The sequence below is a fragment of the Eriocheir sinensis genome, unplaced genomic scaffold, assembly GCF_024679095.1.
Source record: "Eriocheir sinensis breed Jianghai 21 unplaced genomic scaffold, ASM2467909v1 Scaffold857, whole genome shotgun sequence".
NCBI classification, from domain to species: domain Eukaryota; kingdom Metazoa; phylum Arthropoda; class Malacostraca; order Decapoda; family Varunidae; genus Eriocheir; species Eriocheir sinensis.
In genome coordinates this window covers 121058-129188 of record NW_026112227.1, presented here as the reverse complement: position 1 = coordinate 129188, position 8131 = coordinate 121058, and positions in this window count along the sequence as shown.

Genomic DNA, 8131 nt, shown 5'->3' with positions numbered 1-8131 from the left:
TGCTTCCAGACTCGAGCCCACTGCAGACATTGAAAGGCATATCTTCTCCACCAACACCTGTGAGATCTCAGGGGCGAGATCTTCCGGAAGGGGAAGTATGTTGGGACCCAGAATATGGACAAACAGAAGACGACCATAGCAGCACAGTTAATTAAAAGTGACCCCAATCAGAGGCAAATACCGAGTGGAGATATGGAGACAAGAATTGTAAATATGACAGGAGAGGGAAGGAAAGCAATTAGTCAGATATACAAAGTTGTAAACATCTGATAAGCACTAACACTACTGAGAGGTTATGGAAAATACCCAGACCCACATACAGAAAGCAGATACCCAGTAGGCGTGGTCAGGAAGTGTGGATAACCATTCAAGAGGACTCTAACATGTCACGTGCGGTGTGACGAAATGCTATAAGCGAATAACTGAAAAGAGAAGTCACTGTGGGAGTGTCTTAAGAGTGAAATAACAAATAGTAGGAGAAGTAAACAATATAACATAATGAGCGAGCCAATGGTTGTTGACAGGAAGTATTGGCTACTGGTTATGTAGAAAATGAAGGCGTGTCAAAGATGTAGTTCCGCCTCAAGCAAGGAAAAATGTGACCTAGACAACAGTGATATGGGCAGACCGAGCCTTGCACTCGCTTCAAGCAGACTTGCTACTCACTCAGCTGAGAATGGCTGTTGTGATCTTAATCGTGAGTAGAAATTCGAGAATCTAAGGGAAACCGACTGTATTGTCCTGGAGATTATAATGTAGGAGATGTGAAGTAGGATTGTGAGTGGGACAGGATTGTGATTATTTGTTTGCGATGTAAAGCAAAGGTAGAAAGCACTGGGTGTGGTATAATTTGGTGCTTCCGTGAAATTGTAGTAGATTATACTATAGGAATGTGTTATTAGGATGTGAGGAGAGCATTTAAATATTGTGATGTAAGCAGAGAGAAACAAACCACTGCTTGTGGAACGACGAGTGTTATTATTATTAGCAACAACTGAGCACAAATTGTAGTATTATGTTTAAGACATGTCGTTTGTCATATGTTGCATCCATTGCTGAATGTGCCAGCGTTATGATCGTCTGAGCATAGAATATTACGTAAGGCAATTACTTTCATTTAATTTTAAATAAATGTATATTTTCTTTTTCCCTTGTTTATCCCCGAACTCCAGTCTCCAATAACAACTTAAGCCGGATCACGCTACCAGGGATACGAGACGGTGAGATCATTTATGGAGTAATTAATGAGTGATAAAAGAGTTGATTTAATACAAGAAAAGAAGGGTCCAAAACACCGAGCAAGCTCCGCCCACAAAAGTCAGGCCCGATCAGACATCCGTCAAACACGTTGGTCCAACATGTTTACCCCTTTCACACGTTCAAACATTCTCTCAAACATCGTGTTGTCAAACGTGTTGGCCAACATGTCTGACTGTGTAAAAACCCCTTAACGAGTGTCGGAGCATGTCCCCATTGGATAATGTATGGGGGGGAGAGATCCTCTCGCCGCGGACTCACTTGTCGTTCTGCCGGGGTGCGGTACGATATGCTGGGTCGGTCACTTGATTCAGATCGGTCAAAATATCTCGCCACACCGGCCTCACGACACAAGTCAGTGTCACAGTGTGCACTGTGGACTGTGGAGCGGGCGGCGGCGGGTGTGAGTCGTGTGGTACGTGACCGTCTGCTCTTCCGTGTTGTATTTTGAAATGCTTTTCTGTGCAATGTAAGTTTGCTGAAGTTCTTTGGTATCTTATGCTTTACTGTGGTAGTTAGTTGTAATAAGTGCATAAGATTAGCTGTAACTGGTGAAATAACGCACTCATAACCTGGTAGCCTAGCTACGTACTTTACTTTGTTTTCTCGTGATTTATTATTTTTTTTTTTACTTAAATTCTCTAATTTTTTTCCTAATATTGTAATATTGTATGTGCCAATGTCAGATTCGTTGTCATAATATTTATTAATATAGTAGCCTACTGCATAGTGTAAGTGCATAATGTTTTTTATAGTTTCCAGGATGTGTCCGTAGTGGGGAGGGGAGGGGGCTGTGTGATCAATCAATCAGTCAATCTCCACCCAGACCAATCAGTGGACGCGCGGACACGTGAACGCTCGTGTCAATCAGCGGCGATTGAAGGGCTGAGTTTCTTCCATGTCCACCAGGACCATTCAGTTGACACACGGACACGTGGACGCGCGTGCCAATGAGCGGCGATTGCGAGGGTAAGTTTCTTCCATCTGCAGCCAAACCATTCAGCTGACACACAGACACGTGGACGCGTCTGTCAATCAACGGCGATTGAGGCGGTAAGGTTCTCCCAGCCCTGTGTCAAAAAAAACGTCGATTGAGGGGGTAAGGTTAATCAATCCCCGTGTCCTCCACCGAAATGGTGGGGGCGGGTTTGGTGGAATGGGGAACTAGCGTGGGGTGGCTCTGGGGGCGGCTAAGGGACTTAGATGGGCGGGTGGGTATTGTTTGGGGGGGCCTGGGGCGGGTTCTTAGGGCAGAGGCTGGTTGGTGAAATAAATCAGTCCCTCGTGACCATTCGGATGACACATTCACATGGTCCGGTCTGTGGACATTGGTTTCAGTTTAACGGTGATTGAGCGTCTAAATGTAACCAATTACTGTCTTGGGCATCGAAATGCCGGGTGGGACGGTCACGGAGACGAAAGTGAAAAGTATAGTAGGAAAGCGAGCTTCTGAAACATTCCAAGATTAACTATGACTCTCATTGGGTAGCCGCATAAGGCGTGTCTCGCCTCGTGCAGGGTCCGAACTGGGACACGCAGCGCTACCACGTGCCTTAGGGTGCGGTGGGGTTGTAGGGTACTAATGTACAAGGTACTCAGAAGTCTCTCAAGCTTCCCGTGTATTGACGCTGGGGAAGAGCCTACACCTACCCAAATGAAACCTTGGTGTGCTTCTAATACAACGGCCAGAAAATTGACCGGGGAATTGAGTGAGAATATTACTACCCGCGATGGGGACAAACGGCGTAGGGGCGCGTCCCCCGGTGGCGGATGGGGGAATCCTCTTTGAGGGTACACATAAGTGTCGCGGACCAACTTGGCCTATATGAGAAGGAAAACTCACATTCCAAACCCCCTACTATATGTAGGTGTCTTTATATATATGTGTTATATGCAAACTACAATTGTATATCTATTACAGGTAGATACCAAATAAAACAAGTACAATGACAGATAAGCAGAGCCAGAGCAGCGAGTCTGATATAGACGACTCAGACCGTGATGAACACTTCGATGTGCGAAAGTATCATCAAGCTACAAAGCGAACAAAAGAATGCCTGTCCTTTTCAGAGGAAGAGGCAATCCTATCGAAGTACCCAAAAGAACTCTGGGAACAAATGGAACGTAGAAACAAGAGCCAAATTGAGGATCAGAGGCCAGGTATGTAAATGTATACAAGTATATGTATGTTATATATCATACGCATGAGGATTATAATTCTTGCGTTCTACTGTTGTATGATCGCATGAATGATTGATAATTTATTTCAGGCTGTAGTCAATGGACTGACGGTAGTGCACAGCCCACACCAGCAGAGCAAAACCCTGCAGGTACAAGTTGTTTTCTGCAAGGAAATTATTTGGTAAATGTGACTGTGTTCGAACAATGTGTTGGTACATGACTAGCCTTTACAAACAGGTTCTTCCCCAGGTGCCTCATCAGAGGATGAGACAGGGGGTGACATGTCTGTGCCAAGGCCAAGGTTAACCGAGGATGAAATGGAGCTACTTGCCTGCCAAACCCAAGGCATGGGCACCTCGGAAATCCTTGAGAAGGGTGTCTTGAATCCTGCAAAACGCAGACGGATCAAGAAGACGTTTGAAGAGCATGGGACTGTCCCAACTCTGAAACAGGTGGAAAGTCATTTTGCATCTCAACTCGCCTACCATGAAGGGGAAATAAAAAAAGTTACAAGAGATGGAAGAATCATGGAAGACGTTGGCAGAAGAATTTTTGGCTGGGTCTGAAGGATGAGCAGGCTGCCAGACTTCAGGCACACCTCGGGGAGCACCGGCCACGTCCAAGGAAAAGGGATGCTGTGAGCAGGGTGTAGTAAGTAAAATCATGTAAAAACTGAAACTGATTTTTGCACAACACCAATGCTAATAAACTGACTGTCCAGTTCAAAATGTAATGCTCATTGGTAGTTCTATTACAGGCGGCTGTGCCCACTGGCGTGGTGGAAGGTGCATTAACATCAGGCGACACCTCAGTCAGTGCCATAAGCATCTTAACAAAAGTGATATTGATACGTTGATTGAAAAATACTCTTCACTGCAAAAAGTAGTGCGATCAAAGATGCTAAAAAAAGCCTCCAGTTAGAGACAACTCCAGCAAACAAAAGATCAGTAAAAATTATCCTTCCAGACAGTGCTATGTCTGCGATAAACAAGTAAAAAGACTTGACATTCACGTTGGGAAGAAACATTCCGTGAAGCGGCGCACAAATACGTTCAGGGATATCATGCGCCAATCTCTGGTGCTATAGCAGGGCACTGATGAAATTGTAACTGTGGAGGTGGCATCTGGGAAATGAACCATTTTAATAACAGATGGAGTAAAATAATTCCTGAACCATTTTGAGGAGTATTTGAGGATCTGCGCTCCGCACGCTGACTCAACCAAAAGAGCGCAAAGGCGAATGGCGAATAATGTTCTCACCCACAAGGTTCAGAACGAGATTCTGACGACCCTGAGTGACTCTGCCATCTGTAAGCTGCTGGTGAAAATAGATGATACTGAACCTCTTGGATTCTTGCCCAGCAAAAAAAAAGAGATGTTCAGTGTGGGTTACAAAAGAAAAATTGTAGATGCATGCAGACGAGCTGTTGCATGCTTGGAATGGTCGGATGATGAATTGTACCATGTAGAGAAGGATGAGGCACAGACAACAGACAAACGCCTCCTCATTACAACAAGTAAGTATGCAATTATGCATGCCATGTGCTATATAACTAATATAACGATTTCTTCTCAATACTTTGAGCTATTTATACAATTGTCTCCGCAGTGAAATACCAAAAGGAGGGGGTCATTGAGAAGGGCCAAACCCGACGTAAGAAAGAATTATAGAACGTCACATTGGAAGTGATCGATAAAATCCTAAAATCCGATTACATCAAGAACACCTCTGGCAATGCTAAGAAGTGCTTGACTAACCCAGAAGTGACACCTTTGGCCCTGAGCGACTTTAGCAAGCTCAGAGACATCCACATCCTTACACTGATGATACAATTGTCGGTGGTAGCGAGTGTTCTCAAATGCTAATAGGTTCCCGGATAGAGAAACTCAATATCCGTCAGGGTGACTTTATTGGATAAAAATCACAAAGGTCATGGGCACAGACAAAACATAAAGAAAAGGTGTTTGTGTGGGTATGCGTTTGTGTGAATGTTGTGAAGTGTGGGTGACATTTAAGTGTTGGTGTATGTGTGGAACAATGTGTAAAAGGAATGTATAGCAGGACGAGGACAGACAGTAGAAGATAAACGAAGACAAGGAAAGTTAACAATGAAGACTAGCAGACACATAGTGACGATGGACATTACATGTTGGGTCCGCTCTGCAGCTCCCATTTTCTTAATTGTCACTGAGGGGAAGGAGCACGCAGTTGAGCGGTGACTGCTACACAATCAGTAAGAAGACCCATCTCGATATGGAGGAGAGGAGGACAAAAGGGTCTGAGCCTGAAAACTACTACGTGATTCGAGTTGCGAGGCATAAAACAGTTCAGCAAGGTAATTACGGCTTACTTCTATGGCATATATTACCCAATGATCTTTTAAGATTGACGAAAAAATGTATCCCTATGTATGAGTAATGGGTTGTTTTCTTTGCAGGACCCTCGCTCCTCTATCTGGAGGAATCTGGCAGAAAGGTGTCAGATGCATACATGTTGTTCTACTTGTCGGTGGCAACGTCCTGCATGGCCCCAAGCTGCCTAGTGTTTCCAAATAGGTTTCAAATAACGGAGGCCAAATGTTGCTCAAAAATAACATTTTCCAATCTGAGCAGGATTGTGAATAAGACGGCGATTACGTCCACATCCCATTGCAAGTCTACTTCAAGGATACTTCGCCGCTCCCAGATATCAGCTCTCTGGGAAAAATGTGATGACCCAGCCTGGAAGCAGAAGGTCGCTGAGCAATGTTGCCATTCCCTGGCTACCGCCACTAGGTATTATGACTATTCCAGTAAAGTGGAGCCAGGGAAGTTAGTAGTGGCCACATTGAGGCAGACGAGGGATGGCTACACAAATGACAATGCACACACCTTCCCCGAGGGCGTTCCCGGTGTGCAGCATAAGAACACGGCTGAGGTTTACCCTACCCGCCAGATAATATGTGTCAGTTTTACCGGCGGGGGGGCTTTTAGAGGGGTCAGCGGAAATAAGTAGCATGTTTCTCACCATAGGTAGATTCACGACAAGAATTCACCAAATCAGACGGCTTAGTTGTCGGACTAAATTTCTCACTTTCCCTGAGGTTACCTATCCCATAGGAACCCATGTTAAAAAAAAAAGGCTCACTGAAGTCCGACAGGTAGAAAGTGAGAACCTGAACTTGAGAAGTCTGTCGCGAGACAGGTTAGTTTAACCCTACTGTTGGCAGTTGTGTCGTTGATACAGCAGTCCTGATCAGTACGAGAGGAACGGCAGGTCCTGACATATGGTTCCGCTCTTGGTCGATCGGCCAGTGGAGCGAGGCTACGTCCGTGGATTATACCTGAAAGCCTCTAAGGCAGAATCCCGGCTGGATGACCAACGATACCGCGTATGGCCTGCATCGGGATGGTTACCATTGAGTTTTCGAGAGATTCGCTCCCCGTTCGTTCGCTGGCGGGGCTAGAAGATGGACCCGTGCAGAGGGAACTCGGGAGTGCCTCGACAAACAGGTTCAGGCTCTCTCCCCCCTAGTAGAGAACACCCAGATGCTGATGTGCCGTACCGAATCGTTCGCAAACGACTTACGTACCTGTCACGGTGTTGTTGGCGGCAAAGCAACATCCTCACTGGGAACTCCCAGTGTTGGAGGCATCTAACACAGATGTATCTAATTTCCATGCACAATTTTGATCTAATTCAATTTATGGTCACACTTTAAGTTATTTCGAAAGCGCTTTTAATATTTGCCCAAACTGTTAACTCGCTTAAATTTATAACAATGCCTTCGAACCTTAAGTGTGACGTCTGTCCCGAGTAGTAACAAATGTACGGAAGTGGGGGTTGCCTCAGCGGGGGGGACTGGAAGTGGGGGTTGGGGGGGTCAGCGGGGGGGTTACGGAAGAGGGGGTATCTGGACCTCCCCCCCCCCCACACCCATCTCTTTTACCTTTTCACCCCCCCCCCCACCCCCTCTCGGACTAGCGTACGGAAGCGAGAAGGTGACGGGAGTAGGGGTGCCCAGCAGGGAGGGAGGGGGGGGGGTGACGGGAGAAGGGATACTTGAAGGGTTAAGATAAGATCTTTCTTTGACCCTCGAATGACCACGAGATTATAATCACGGAAAAGGTTAAGGACATTAGGTTAATGACCAGGCTGAAATATGAATTTACTCTCTAATGCAAGTCCGAAAATAAAATAAAAAATCGCCATTGAACGTAAGACTCGATAAATTATTTAAGTTTTTGCTGGATGTATTGTATCATTATCTTCTTATTTCTCATTTCTCAACTTGTTTCTTCTTATTTCTTTCCTCAACTTATATATATTTTTTTTTACTCCGGTTATTTGGTGCCATCTAACCCTAAACACTGCAGCACCAAGTCTTTTTTTTTCTGATTTTGCATTAATTAATGTCTTATATCTCATTTCTTAACTTCTTTCTTATTATTTCTTTTCTCAACTTGCATTTCTTTATATTTTCTGCATGCTCTTCGATGTCATATGACCTTAGGCGTTGCCGCATCGAATTTACCTTTTTCCGTGAAAAAGGGATCATGTGTGTGTGTGTGTGTGTGTGTGTGTGTGTGTGTGTGTGTTCCATTCCCCTCCGATTCTTGAGAAATCTGCGGCTAGCTCGAAATTTTGTGGGCCATCTTTTTTAGCCGATTATATGCTCCGAAGCGGAATTTAGTGAGGATTCTTATGGTATCT